Source organism: Fukomys damarensis, unplaced genomic scaffold (genome assembly GCF_012274545.1).
Source record: "Fukomys damarensis isolate Sample0158 unplaced genomic scaffold, DMR_v1.0_HiC HiC_scaffold_23, whole genome shotgun sequence".
Taxonomy (NCBI): domain Eukaryota; kingdom Metazoa; phylum Chordata; class Mammalia; order Rodentia; family Bathyergidae; genus Fukomys; species Fukomys damarensis.
The window spans coordinates 4,885,611-4,901,082 of NW_022900935.1; the positions used below are offsets into that span (position 1 = coordinate 4,885,611).

The window sequence follows — 15,472 nt, forward strand, 5'->3', positions numbered from 1 at the left end:
GGTTTTTTTTTTTTTGGTACTGGGGATCAAACTTGGGACCTTTTTCTTGTGACACAGATGGTGGTTTTGTTTGTTTTTTTGAGACAAGGTTTTGCTCTGTGTAGTTCAGGCTGCCTTGAACTCATGTAGCCCAGACTGGCTTTCAACTCTCAGCAATCTTCCTGCCTCCGCCTCCCAAATGTTGGGATTAGAGGTATGCACTACCATGCCTGGCAAGATTGACTTTTTTCCCTCAGTACTGGGATTGAACTGAGGACCTTCCACTTTCAAGGCAGGCGGGGCACCACTGAGCTAAATCCCCAGCCCAAGATTGACTTTCTTAATCTTTCAGTGTAACCAATTTTCTTTCATTTATTGAGCAGAAATAATGATTTTAATGCTGCACAAAAGAGATGGTCTTTTAGTTCCTCCTATCTAGGTTGGACAAGATAGTAATTACACTGACAGTGAAGAAGCTTAAATTTAGAAGCCAATTTCACAAAAATCCATTTCCTAATGTGTTCTTTCAGTGAGTTGTGTTTATAGTATCTGTTGGCAGAAATGGATCACCTTAGTGTGGAAAGATTTGGTGACTAACTCGGGCCATTGTGTTTGCGAGAGGTGGGCGGAACCACTGAGCCAAATTGCCGTCCCTGTTTTGTTTTAATTTTTTGAGATAGGGTCTCATTGTGTAGTTCAGGCTTGCCTTGAACTCACTATGTATCCCAGGCTGGCCTCAACTCAGGCAGTCCTCCTTCCTCTGCTTTCCAGGTGCTGGGATTATAGGTGTGTGGCACCCTGCCCAGCTAGATGTACTTTTTTTTTTTAAAAGTACTTTCTAATTCTTTTACAGTTCTGCCCACTGGAAGATTTTATTTATTTAATTTTTCCTCATACAGTGTTGTAAATATGAATTAGTTGTCAACATTTAAAAATGGAGAGTTTTAAATTGGTGTGGTAGCACAGGCCTGTAATTCCAGCGCTCAGCAGGCTGAGGCAAGAGGATCATTGTGAGTTTGACACTTCAGTTCAAGGCCAGCCTGAATTGAACTACATGTACAGTGAGACCCTGTATAAAAAATAAACGGAGTTTTCCTTTAAAAATTTGAATTCAGGGTCGGGGATTTATCTCCGTAGTTCTCTGCCTGCCTTGCAAGCACAAGGTCCCAAGTTTGGTCCCAGGTTACCCCCTCCCCCCGAATTAGAATTCAGCCTATACTTGGGAGGTTTGTTCTTAGCAGCAGTGGTTGTGTCACTTTCTGGTAAAGGCAGGTAGTTGGTGGCCATAGCCTTGGGCTGGGATGAACTGTACTCGCAGTGAAGGCGGAGTGCTGGCCGAAACATGGCCAGTACATGGTAGACTTTGGACTCACCATTGCTGCTGCAAGATTTGAAGGCCATTATGTTTTATAAGCCATGAAGCGTATGGAACCTTAAGTAAAACAAGTTTTTCAGAGCCTACCAAAATCTCCCTTCAGGGATGGCTATGATAGAGGTAGGTTTGAACCCAAAATGACAAAACAGGAAGCAGCATTAATACTAGGTGTAAGCCCTACTGCCAGTAAAGGGAAATAAAAGATGCTCATTCACAGATTATGCTCTTAAATTATCCAGATAAAGGAGGATCTCCTTAATATAGTAGCCAAAATCAGTGAAGCTAAAGATTTACTAAAAGGTCAAGCTAAAAAATGAAGTAAATGTATGATGAATTTTAAGTTCATGCTAGTTTATGTATAGAGTACTAACTTTTTACAGTAAAACACCTCTGAGTACAGACACAAAATAAAAAAATAAAAACTCAAATTCAGGGCCGGGGATTTAGCTCAGTGGTGCTGCTACCTGCCTTGCAAGTGCAAGGTTCCATGTTCAATCCCTGGTACCAAAAAAATTTTTAATTCAGACTGTGAAAAATGATCTGACAGCAGTAGATCTGCATTTCTGCTTTGGAGCAGACATGTTTTCTGGCTGGGGATGTTTGCTGTTTGCACAGACCCCTTCATAGTCTAACGTGTATCCCTGACAGGGAACAGAGTATCCATTAGTATTTTTGTGTGGGGGTTGTCCCCCCCACCCTTTCTGGGGATCGAACTCGGGACTTTTGCGCTTGCAAGGCAGGCAGAACCACTGAGCTAAATCCCCAGCCCCTGTCCATTAGTATTTATAATTTTTTAATTTTTGGTTTTTTGAGACAGGATCTCGCTATGTTGTTCAAGCTGGCTTTGAATTCACATGAAGCTGAGAGTATAACCCTAAGTTTGATCCCTAGTCCCCAAAATAAATAAAAAGTATGTATTACGGAGTCTTGGTTAATACCTTTAGCTTCTAGACTGTAGGTGATGAGATAATTGAAGAAGTTGGTTAGATTCCAGTGTGGGATTCCCAGTAGAGTAAAAGAATAGGAAAGTAAGGAAAATATTAAACAAAGGGCATTCTTGCTTGGTCATAGTAAAGTGATACTTTACAAAGCCTGGCTTTGTGTACTCTTCTAAGTTTTTTGGTTTGATTGGGGTTTTGTTTTGTTTTTGGTGGTTCAGTACTCAGATTTATCCCAGGGTCTTTGCACTCAGCTATATCCCCTGCCCTTTTTAAAAGTTTTGTTTTGAGACAGTCTGGCTAAATTCCCAGGGCTACCCTCCATTTTTTTAATCTGGTCTCAGGCTCCCAGAGTGCTGAAATTACAAGAGTTGGGCCACCATGCCAATGGACATTAAATTCATAACTGCTTAGCTGTCAGAGTGGCTGTATCATCTTGTGGTCTTCTGCAAGCTTATACTGTGTATTTGTAAGCTTATACTGTGTATCACTTGGGAAATGTTCTGAGGGAAAGCGGTCTTCCTTGGCTACTCTGTATTGAGTTGTGTTATCTTCATTAGCTGATACTTTTCCTCCCCTAAACCCTACAATATTATGTGACATTATAATATTTTATATTTATTGTGTTCCACCTTTTATCTCTTTAAGCAGGAATTTGTTTGCTTTACTGTTGAATCCATATCTAGGATATTCTGGCCCTTTTTTTTTTTAGGTACCAGGGATTGTACTCAGGACCTTGCACTTGCAAGGCAGGAGCAGTGCCAATGAGCTAAGTCCCGGCTCTAGGATATTCTGTACTGTAGAAGAGGCTTAGTAAACGTTGAAGCAAGGATGAATTAACGTGAGAATAGATGACTGGCTGGGTGGCAGTGCCTGCAACTGTTCCTGTTGTCAAGTCCTAGTTCACTGAAACTCTGTATCAGTTAAAAAGAATTTGTGGTGCTAAGTAAGGAGATGGCAAATAGGGTGCTTTCTGGAATGATCAACACTCTATTTTGTTTGGAATAGTTTTTTTCTTTGTGCTGGGAATTGAACTTGGGACTTTGCGCTTGTGAAGCCGGCAGCGGAACCACTGAGCTAAATCCCTGGACCTGAAATAGTATTAATACAGTGTATTTTTTCAAAACTCATTGAAACACGTTCTTAAAGTGTATATATCTGTTGTATGTGAATTACGAAGTTAATTTAAATTTGTATTTCAAACCCATTCTATAGACTATTTTGTGGAACTGCAGATAACTTACAGTAGGTTGTGATAATGATAGTTTATTTTTAATAAATTCAACCAAATCCGTATTGGACAGAACACTCTTTGAGGAGGTGCCACAAGCTGTTGAGCTGGTGGGAATCTGAGCATACTTCCTCTCCCCACCCATCCCCTTTTTCTTCAGTCTTGGGCATTAAATCTAGAACTTTACATGTGGTAGGTAAACAACCATTTTACCACTGAGCTACCCCTACCAGGCCCTAATGTTTGTTTCATCGGTTTTTTTTTTTTTTTGGTTTTTTTTTTTTTGGTTTTTTGTTGTTGTTGTTGTTTTTAATTAATTAAAATTTTTTTTTGCTACTGGGTATCAAACTTGGGTTCCTTGTGCTTGTGAGGCAGGTGGCAGAATCACTGAGCTAAATCCCTGGCCCAACATTTCATCTTTTAAAAGATAAAACTGTTAAGGTTCTCCCACTCTCCTGAGGGGTTTAAGAAAGACAAAATCCTTGAGAAATCTTCCATTTTGCCCCCTTGCTCACAGATAAGTACTTGATGTTACAGAAATGTGTAATAGAGTAAGTTTCATGTAAAAACCTATGTAAAATTTTTTTTGTTTTGTTTTGTTTTTTTTTTTGAGACAGGGTCTCACTATGTAGTTGAGACTGACCTGGAACTCACTCTGCAGCCCAGGCTGGTCTCAAACTCATAGTGATCCTCCTGCCTGTCTCCTGAGGGCTGGGATTGCAGGCATATGCCACCATGCCCAGCTCTTTTTTTACAGTTTTGATGTGTTATACACTTTTTTTGGTGTTGGTTGAAGGTATTTCTAAGTAAAGCTAGACAATAAGAAACCATTGAGAAAATAGGGGTAAAATTCTTGGGTTTATTGTGAAAGCTAAATGTTTTTAAGAGCTTTTATTATTGGTATATTTAGAGCATGTAATGATTACATTCATCATGGGGATTGATACATATACGTAACATATCTAAATGTTTTTTATCCCCTTCCTCTACTGGACATTTTATTTTTTATTTTTTGGTACATTGAACTTAGGCCCTTATGCTTGTGAGGCAGGTGGTGGAACCACTAAACTAAATCTCCCCCAGGACATTTTATTTTTTAGCATGTATAAATTGTTTACTATTCAACCATCCTGGGCAGTTAAAGTAGCTTTGATTACCTTAAGTGTTAGTGAAAATGAGGAAGACAGGATATTTGGTTGCTGGCTAATTATTTTCTTTTTTAAAATTTACTTTTTAAGGGCCAGGGATTTAACTCAGTAGTTCTGCAGCACAAGGTCCTGAGTTCAATTCCCGGTACCCCCAAAAAATTACTTTAAAATTTTTAATTAAAAAATTTTTTTTAATTAACTTAGTTATTTTCTTTTTGAGACAAAGTCTCACCTTGTAGTGCAGGTTGGCCTTGAACTCACTGTACAGTCTGGGCTGGCCTCAGCTTGCTGCGATCCTCTTGTCTCAGCCTCCTGAGTACTGGGATTATAGCATGTGCCACCATGTACAGTTTGGCTGTCCTCATTTTCTCAATCCCTGGTAATTTATCACTAGGGACTGGCTAATGTAGTAGTATTCATTGGGTACTTTGGGTTAACTAAACACTGTCCTCTTGTACTCAGTTATATTGGTATTGTCATTGTCATACTTTTTGTTTTGGTGCTGGGAATCGAACTTGGGTCCTTGTGCTTGCAAGGCAGGTGGTGGCACCACTGAGCTAAATCCCCGGCCCAGTATTGCCATACTTTTGAAGCCAGAACGCATGTGCCTGGTTTGAAGAACTTGCTTTGTTTGACCTTTAAGGTCACAGGAGTGGGGAAGGTTATCCTTGTGTTAATGGTCTATATCTCAATAAAATTGCCAGGAATACCTGAAGTGAGGTTAAAAAAACAAATCATTCTTGTTACTATGAAGAGATACAGATGCTGTGTTTGCCCTTTGTTTGGATTTAGGAATTGTATTGTTAAGGCCTGTTATTATTAGAATGTTGAACATATTCTGAGCTACACTCTGTTCTAAGGGATTGTTGTCCTTTACCTGGATTATATTAGGTAATATCTGCCAATTTCTTCTGCTTTCCATTCTTCAAAGTCTGTTCCTTAGGTCATTAGCCAGAAAGTGTCACAGCAATTTGTAGTATTTTGAAAGACAATTCTATTCATACTATTCCTGTGCTCAAAACACTCAATTGGCCACACCCACGTTACCCAGAAGAGAACCACAGTGAAGTGGCTTTGCAAGCCCTTACCCATTCGCTTGTGTATTTGGCTTGTTCTACCATTTGCTTCTTGGCACCATTTGGATTACACCTCTGTTTTTCTCTCTTCAGCAGATAAGCCTATTTCCTACTTAATGTCTTTGTACTTTTACTTGCTTGGTCTTCTTGCCTTCAGATAAAGCAGTTTTGCTCTTTAACTTTCTCTTCAAGTCTCTGCTCAGCTGTCTCAAGAGTAAGGCTTTCCACACTGGCTTATATAAAATTATAACTCATTCTTCCATGTGCCCTCGTCTGTACCCTAAAATGTAAGCTTCAGGAGTGAAGGGGTTTTTACACTAGTCTCCAGTGCTTATAATAGTGCCTGGCATATAGTGAGTACTTATTTTTTGTTGATGGCTTCAAATTCATGATGATCTTCCTGTGCTGGGATTATCGGGGTACACAACACCCATCCAGTACTTAATAAATTTTGGTGGAATAAGTGGACAGTTAATAATGTGTAGAAAGGTACAGGGCTTGCAGTGGATAATGCAGAGGCTTCTTGATAGCATATTGTTGCCTGGCCAAAGTAATTTCAGGAAGTTGCTTAAAATTGCATCTGTGACTGGGGCAAGTGGATGTAAAAGAGGTGGTAGGGATGACCAAAGGCTTCAGATGCCTCTACATTCACAGAATAACTAAGGGCCGGAGGCTTATATTTTTTACCTCTTCTCAAGATGGTGGAAAATTGAAAACTTGTTGGAATGATAAAATTCTTGCCAATATCTGAGAAGAGATTAGGAGGGAAACATTATTGGGGCAATAAAATGGAAAGTTTTTACATACATGCTTTTGAATTTGAAAGATGGTTGTAGTGGAATAGTTTTCTTTAATTGAGCATTCTGTAGAGTAAGAGCAGTTCCCTCACTGGACAAGCAGACTATTGTGAGCGCCCTGTGCCTCTGGAGTTAGGAAATGGGGGAAAGAAGTTTGGCTGATGTAACCCTAGCATGAATCCTAAGAATAGACTGCAAGAATACATATAAAAGCAATGTGAAAGAATGACTTTTCTTACAACCTGTAATCCCAGCACTGTGGCAGGATGAGGCATGAGAGTCTCAAGTTGGAAGTCAGGGTGGCAGTTTAGCAACGTGGTGAGATCCTGTCTTAAAATAGAAAAAGGACTGGGAGTTTGGGGCTGGAGTTGTAGTTCATTGCAAAGACCCTGGGTTCAATCCCCAGTGCTACAGAAAAGTTTTCAAAGGTGCTGTGCTTTTATTTTTATCAACTGGGTCAATATATATCAATTTTGTCATTAATCTGATAAAGGAAGCCGGGCTTGGTGGCGCACACTTGTAATCCCAGCACTGGGGAGGCTGAGGCAGGAGGATCGCTGTGAGCTCAAGACCATCCTGAGCTACATAGTGAGTTCCAGGTCAGTCTCAACTACATAGTGAGACCTTGTCTCAAAAAACAACACAAACAAATCTGGTAAAGGATCTGACTGAATACTATATCCATCTGGATGAAACAGTTGTACTAGTAATTGTAAGAGAAGGCTTTTGTTACCTGGTTACCATTAGGGTGGGTCAGTGATGGCAAGCTTTTTAGAGCTCTCCGTGGGATGAGTAGCCCGCTGTGGTACACATGCCATAGATTTGCTACCACTGGCATCAGTTGTGAGTTTACTATTTACTCTGTTTCCTCAGCAAACATGTATCCGTGTTAGATACATTATATCCCAGTGAGGGAATTTACATATTAACAGATAATCACACAAGTATAGGGAGAGACCAAGCCAGGGAAATGCAGAGGGCAGTGGGTACCTAACTCAGTTTGGAAGAGAGGCAGGAACAGTTTGCTGGGAAAAGAGGTCCTCATTGAAGTATGTAAATTTTTGTGAAAGGGAGAAGCATTCTAGTTGGTTAGAGGATTGTACTTGTACAAAGAATTTAGAGCCATGGCCTAAGGAACTATATTTTCCTTTCCTTCCTGGCTGACTAGGCAAGGATTTAGCTTTGTGCAGACCACAGGGTTCAGAAAAAGCTAAGATAGGTAGCTTGCCCTACCTTGATTGAGTGAATACTAAGTAGAGAAAGAAAGATTAATATTTAGAAACTATACTTCAGATTATTTGGATCTTGTCTGCCTACTTTAGAAATAGGATTTTACAGTAACACTTGGGTAATCTAGGAATGCAGACATTACTTACAGGCTTCCTGTTCTTGGAATTTGTTTTGGACAAGTCCACCTAGTGTTAATGTATGATTATGCTCATAGATTTGGGATTTTATACAACTGGTGCAGAAGAGGTATGTGTATGTATGTACTTGTGTGTGCATGTGAATACTCATGCGTGCCTTTAAAGGGTGGGGATGGGGAGGGTATTTTAATTAGGTAGGTGTTTGTTAAATTTAGTATACCTGTTACATGTTTTCTTTCAATTTTATTATCTGTGCTGCTGAAGCAAGCACACATTTTCTTATTTGAAACATCTGATCTTTACCAAGTTCACCTGGGTGAATTATGGAGCTTATGAACTAGTCTTGCATAATGCAAACCCTGGCACCTGAAGTATTGCCAGTGGGAGTATCAGGTTATAAGAAGGAAGGTTTTGGCTTTCCATATTGTGAAAGGGAGATTGCAAAGATGAAAACATGTCAGACACAGGCCAGCAGACTCAGGAGAGAGAAACTTGTATAGGGATAGATTTTTGCTTACCAATTGATTCTCTCTTTTTTTTTTTTTTTTTTTTTTTTTTTTTTTTTCAATTGTTTCTCTTTTTTTTTTTTTTTTTTTTTTTTTTTTTTGGTACTGGGATTGAGCACGGGTCCTTATGCTTTCGAGGCAGGTGGTGGAACCACTGAGTGCTTAACAGATTTTTAAAACATCAATAAAGTTCTGTGTGGTGTTGGGTAGCCATTTTATTATTTATTTCTTCTCATTCCAGAATTACATCCCATCTTTGTAAACTGGAGAAGCCAGTGGCACTGCCAGTGCCCTTCAACGGTGGTGTCTGGATCCAGTGCGGATTGAATCATTGTTCTGACAAGGTAAATGCATGGATAGTTGGCAGAATAAGTGTTAATTTTGTCGGTTTGTAAAATCAGTCTTATGTTAAGATGAGAACTGATTATTCAAACCAGACTTGGTGGTACATGCCTGCAGTCTCAGCACTAGGATTGCCAGCAGGCAGGAGGATCGCCATAAGCTGCAGGCCAGCCTGGGCTATATAGTATGACCTTGTCTCAAAAAAATTCTCATTGCTGAAATTACAGACTTGTGCCACCATGCCTTGTTTATAGATTTTTGGTTTTAATGAAAAACAGTAGTTCCTCTCTGCCCCTCCCTAGCCCCTAGAAACAGTCATTTTCAATTTTGCTATTCCTTTAGCTCTGTAAATACTACCCCGCCCCATACCATCATGATGGATTGTTTTGTTTTGAGACAGGGTCTTGCTCCATAATCAGGCTGGCCTTGAACTTCCTAATGTAGTTCAGCCTGACCTGGAATTTATAGTAATCTTCCTGCCTCATCCTCCCAAATGCTCGGATTACAGGCATGTGCCACCATACCTGGCTACCAGGAAGATGGATTTTTGTAGGGTTCCCTTTCTCATATGCTTATATTTGTTGTGACTCTTGTGGTATTTTTGGTGACATTAAAAAGGCTATGGAAGAGCAAGGGTCACCTTGTCCTCTTCTGCTACCCTACTTTTTTTTTGGTACTGGGGATCAAACTCGGGACCTTGCGCTTGCGAGGCAGGTGGTGGCACCACTGAGCCAAATCCCCATCCCTCTTCTTGTATTTTTGTTATAGTAGTATTCACGATTGACAGAATTATCACTATAGCATTTCAAAGCTCATTTGAATGCTGTGATTACTATTCCCTTTTTGCAGAGCTGTTCTCTCTGTTTTGCTTTTGTGATATTTAGGATTAAGCCCAGGCCCTTTGTTGTACTGAACTATATCTCCACGGTTGTGGCCCCCCCCCCCGATTTTTAATTTTTTGAGGCCAGGTCTCCCTAAGTGGGTAAATGGCCTAGGTTGACTTCTAACTTGTGGTCTTCCTACTTCAGTAGTTGGGATTACAGTCACATGCCACTGTGCTTGACTTCTTCAGAGTTTTAATAGTCCTACTTTATTGTCTGCTGGCTTCCTTTGTGGATGAGATCTTAGTTTGCCTTTGCATATAATCATATATATATGTAACCCCTAAAACTTTTACATCTCTGTCCTGGTGTTCTGAAATTTCATAACAATATTTTTGGTATGACTCTCTTTTCATCCATTATGCTGGCCACTCAGGGAACCGAAACTTGCATTCTTCAGTTCCAGGGAACCAATAGAAATTGTCTTTGATTTTTTTTCTCTTTTCTATTTTTCTTTACTTGTTCCCTAGATTTCTTATATTTCGATGCTAAATCTTTGGACTGATCCATTAATTCTTTTCTTTTTGCCCTACTATTTATATCTCCATTTTTGTGTGCTTCCTGGGAGATTTCCTTAGCTGTATTTTCCAACCTTCTCTTACTTTTTTCAGTTGTGCTCTTACAGTATTTTACAAATACTTTGTTTCCTGAGTGGAGCAGTTATTGAAATACTATAGTATTGAAAGTCGTGGATAGATTCCTCATATTAAAATGGGGTAATAATAAATGGCATTGCCCTCATAGCTGTGTTGTAAATTAAGTGAATTTATACAATATTTGTGTGTTTTAGAGCTGTGCCCAGCTATTCTGTTTTCTTTTGTTTTGTTTTTGTTTTTCCCCAGACAGGGTCTCGCTGTGTAGTTTAGGCTGCTGTTGCTCTCACTGTGTAGCTCAGGCTGGCCTTGAACTTGAGGTGATCCTCCTGCCTTAGCTGCCTGAGTGCTGTGATCACAGGTGTGCACTACCACACCTAGCTTATTTTTTTTCTTTTTCTATTGATTTTGAAAGTACCTTTATCCTGGGGATGTAGCTTAGTGGCACAGCGAGTGCTTAATTGGCATGCACGAGGCTCTGGGTTTAATCCCTAGTACTACCAAAAAAAAAAAGAAAAGAAAGAAAGACAAAGAAGGAAAGAAAGCCACCTCTAAGGATATTTTACAGGGAATATTTTCTTGACTTTAGGGTTTTTTGTTGTTGTTGTTGTTGTTGTTGTTGTTTTGGCTTTGGGGTTTTGATTTTTGAAATAGGGTCTTGTTATGTAGTCCAAGCAGGCCTCAAACTCCCAGCCATCCTTATTTGACTTTACAATCATGGTCAGTAGGCCCAGTGCTCTACATCCTACATCCCTAGCCTTCTTTTATTTTTTAATTTATTTTGGGTTTTTTGTTTGTTTTTGTTTGTTTGTTTTTTTGGTACTGGGGATTGTACTTGGGATCTTGCACTTGCCAGGCAGGAAGCAGTACCACTGAGCTAAATCCCCAGCCCTTGTTTTGATTTTTGAGGTGAGGTCTGCCACAGTCCAGGCTGACCTCTAATGTGTGATCCTTCTGACTCAGACTTCAAAGCACTGGGATTACAGGTGGGTGCCACCACTTCCACCTAGACTTTATATTTCTGCTCCATTTATCTGTTTAGCTTGTGCTAATACTTAGTGTTTAATTACTTTAGCTTGTATTTTTACTTGGTGATGGAAGTCTTTATTTTCAGCCTCACTGAACAATCAAGCTGATAATTTCTATGCTTATTTTTAATCCATGCAGAAATATGTCTATTTTTCTTGAAGAGATTAAATAATTAGAAAACAAAAGCTAGAAAGACATCAGCATAGGAAGCCAGGTACATAGTTGTTTTGTTTTGTTTTGTTATTTTTCTTTTTTCTTTGGTACCAGAGATTGAACTCAGGACCTTGTGCTTGCACCACTGGGCTAAAGTCCTGGCCCGTTTTTATTTTGTTTTTTCTTAAGGACACAGTTTTTGTGTAGTTCAGGCTGGGCTTAAACTCACTAATGTAGCTCAGGCTGGTCTTGAATTTGTGATGATCCTCTTACCTTAGCCTCCTGCATACTTAGATTACAGGCATGGACCACCACACCCAGCTACTTTTATATTTAAAAACAAATATAAAATATTCTGGAAATAAATAGACCTCTGCCTCCCAGAGTGGAGTTGTAGGCATGTGCTACCATGCTTAAGTAGCTAACCCCGACTCCTTTTCTTTTCTTTTTTAACTGGGTATCAGACTCAGGACCTTGCCCTTGTGAGATAGGCATGGTGCTTCTGAGCTAAATCCCTGGCCCATAAACCCATTTTTGTTTTGTTTTGCTTTTTGGTTTTTTTGGTTTTTTGGGACAGGGTCTCACTATGTATTTGAGACTGACCTGGAACTCACTATGTAGCCCAGGCTGGTCTCGAACTCACAGTGATGCTCCTGCCTCAGCCTCCTGAGTGCTGGGATTACAGGCCTGCGCCACCACGCCCGGCTGTAAACCCATTTTTGTAGGTAGTTCACTTGCTATTCCTGAAAGATATCACACAGTGGGGAGCTTCACAGATACTTGTGTGAACTATGTTCTTGTCGCGTAATTCGCTTTTTCTGAGGATGGTGTAGACAAGTTGTCTCTGAGTTAAATAGCCTTGAATAGTCCCCTTTTTAGTTTATTTATTTTTTTTAATGTACTGGGGATTGAAATCTGGACCTTGTGCTTGCAAGGCAGGCGATGGGAATCACTGAGCTAAATCCCTGGCTCTGGTTTTTTTTTTTTTAGTTTATAGACAAGGTTTAATAATGTTCATAGGAAATGCTTGCCCTCTGGTGGGAAAGCTACACATTGTCTTGCTACAAGATGTTCCACGGTTAGTATTGGACACGCCCAGCCCAGCGGGTAGCAGCATCTGCAGTGGCATCTTTCTGGGACTGTGTGTCTGCTTGCTGGGAAGCAGGAGGCTCTGTCCGGATCTGGGAGATTGGGTGGAGGGGCACTACGTACATCCTCCTTGCAGCCTTGGTACGTATTGCCTGTTCATCTTCTTGAATGTCTCATAGTGGTACTCGTCAGTGGATTTCTCATTAGTGGGATGCTTGTGGTTAAGTGGGGCCCACTTTGGCTCCAGCTTCTCTGTATCACCTAAGTGGCCTTGGGTTCCACATGGAGGCATTGAGCTCCTTGTGATAAAATTGGTTGTTGTGTCTTGTAGTTCACAGACACATTGGGCACAAAGGACACCTTGCTGTGTTTCTTCTTGTTCTACCTCTCTTCCATTAGGTAGGTCTTGGCATCTTCCCTGGAGATGATGTTTTTGATTTTTTGTTTGTTTGGGTTTGTTTTGTTTTTTGAGACAGGGTCTCACTCTGTAGTTCGGACTGCTCTGGAACTCACTGTGTGACCATCCCAGGCTGGTCTCCAACTCGCAGCTATCCTCCTGCCTCAGCCTCCTGAGTGCCACCATGCCTGGCTCATGTTTTTTATTTTAACGTCAATGCCCAGGTCCACCTTGGGAATACTGCTCAGCATCTGGTTGGACAGCACTCTTCTGTCATCTTGGTTGAGGGTACGTGGATATTCTCTGGGAGTTCATACAGACAGTCCTCTGAGTTCTTGGGCTTCACCTTTTGCTTTTTGGCCCAATGATTCCCTTCCTCTTTTTTTTTTTTTTTTTTTTTTTTTTTTTTTTTTTTTTTTTTTTTTTTGGTTTTTTTGAGACAGGGTCTCACTATGTAGTTGAGACTGACTTGGAACTCACTGTGTAGCCCAGGCTGGTCTCGAACTCACAGCAGTCTTCCTGCCTCAGCCTCCTGAGTGCTGTGATTACAGGCGTACCACACCTGGCTTTCCCTTCCTCCTCTTTAGGTCCATCTTGATGTACTTCATGTCTGCATCCTTGTCCTGTTTGGTTTCCCAGTTGCAGGTCCTCCTCCTCACTGACCTTATCTTTTCCCTTTTCCTTCAGCTTCTTTCATGTCCACCATACCCCTTATCTTCACCTGGAAAGGCTTATTCCCTAGAGTGGTCTCTTGGACCTTCTTGCCTGTCAATAGTGCAGCAGCACTCACCCTGTTGCCCACTTCAAGTTATGTTCTTCTCAGTTCACCTTCAACTTCAGTCTAAAGTCAGCTTGCAGAAGATCTTCCCAGTGATCTGCTTAGTGGCAGTGGCACTGCCCAGAGGCTGGGCTGCCTCCAGCACACCGTAGTCATGTCCTAGTTAATTTTATTTTATTTATTTACTTTTTGGTACTGGAGATCAAACTCAGGCCCTTGTGCTTGCAAGGCAGGCAGTGGAACCACTGAGGCGAATCCCTGGCCCTGTCCTAGTTAATTTAAAATGGAAACAGCAGATTTGATTTTCCTTGATTTCTTTTGTAGGTGAAGTGATTGCTAAGTGCAGTGGTGCACGCATGTAATGTCAGTACTCTTGGAGGCCCAGGCAAGAAGATTGCAAGTTTTTAACCCAGCCTGGGCAATTTAGCAACTTAGCAAGATCTTGTCTCAAAAGTTTTAAAAAAGAATGGGGCAAAAAACTCATTAGAAGGCTCTGGGTTCAATCTCCAATATGTAAAAAAAAAAAAGAGTCATGATCTCAAAAAACAAAAAGGGCTAGGGCTGTAGCTCAGTGAGAAGGCCCTAGTTTCACTCTTCAATACTGAAAAAAAGATGATATATTTTATATCATTTAGTATTTTTAACATATTCTCATTTTAACAACTAATATAAAATATGGTGACGTTTTACGTTGTTTTTTGCATTGAGTCTTTGAAATCCTGTGTTTATTTTTATACCTTGAGCTTGGTTCTGAACAGGCACATTTTGAGTGCTCAATAGCCTCAGTACACAGTTCACATTCTAGGACCTGGCAGGGCTTAGTGGGGGAGTACTTGACTAACATGATTGGATTCAACCCCCAACCCCCAAACTACTTAGGAACCAATAGACCAATATGATTAGGTTACTGACTGCTACCCTGCTATGTTCCAAACATGAAGCAGCAGTATATTAAAATGTAACAAACAAATGTTTTTGTCCTCTAAACCTCTATAATAGACTTGTCTTAGGAAGAGAATTATTAAAAAGACCCAGAGTCTATAAAACATATCATGCAACTATTTTTCCTAAAATATCATAAAGCTTTATGTTAAACTCCACAAAACCAGTTAAGGGTCAGATTGGCTAGTTTAGTTGTGATAATGACAACTGGAACAAAGACCGTAGATCATTAGGCACCAAAGGTTATAGTCTTTTTTAAGTTAGAGTTAAGTTATTTAAGTTATTAGAGTTAAGTTATTTGAGAGTTCCTCTAAGAAATGAGAGGAAAATATTCCCCATTTGTAACATATACTAATTTAAAATAGGAACTAAAATTGCTGTTACCCTCCCTGAGAGACAGGAGAAGAGCATTTGGGGTGAATTGAAGATGCTTTAAGCTGCCAGCTGTGCTGTTCATTCTGTTTCCCTAGTGATATAACACTAATTGCATGGATGATCCTGAGCTTTAATAGATGCCCATTAAGTAAATTCTCAGGAGGAGAAAGCACAGGTTGCCTATATTAAGATTACTGTGATGAAAAAAATTGAAATGAATGGCTCAGCTTGCTATTGATTTTTCCCTGCTAATGGCTAGCATTAGAGATTTGTCTTCCAAAGTGAATGAATATGACCTTTTGTCCTATGTCTTTGTTGATAATATAATGCTTTCTTCTATTGTACTTTTTATTGTGACACATTAGTTTAGCCAGTAAAATAAAAAACACCTTATTGTTTTGTGTAGGATGATATCTAATTACTTATTACTTGTAGACAAATACCAAAAAAAAAAGAATTAGTGGTAAAATCTGTTT

General features: G+C 40.0%; 1 protein-coding gene and 3 pseudogenes across 3 annotated transcripts in view; 2 read left to right on the forward strand and 2 right to left on the reverse strand.

The window, feature by feature from the left end:
• Positions 1–1,380, reverse strand: part of LOC104863549 — a 7,091-nt pseudogene extending 5,711 nt beyond the window's left edge.
• The window catches only part of Thrap3 (thyroid hormone receptor associated protein 3), a 50,613-nt gene that overhangs the window by 4,541 nt on the left and 30,600 nt on the right, over positions 1–15,472 (forward strand). For all 3 annotated transcript variants that reach the window (XM_010625804.3, XM_010625803.3, XM_019207718.2), the window contains one exon: positions 8,659–8,761. The gene's annotated coding sequence lies outside the window, so the exon portion shown is untranslated. The remainder of the gene's footprint in view (positions 1–8,658; positions 8,762–15,472) is intronic.
• LOC104863426 lies at positions 1,181–1,787 on the forward strand (annotated as a pseudogene).
• LOC104863550 lies at positions 12,615–13,709 on the reverse strand (annotated as a pseudogene).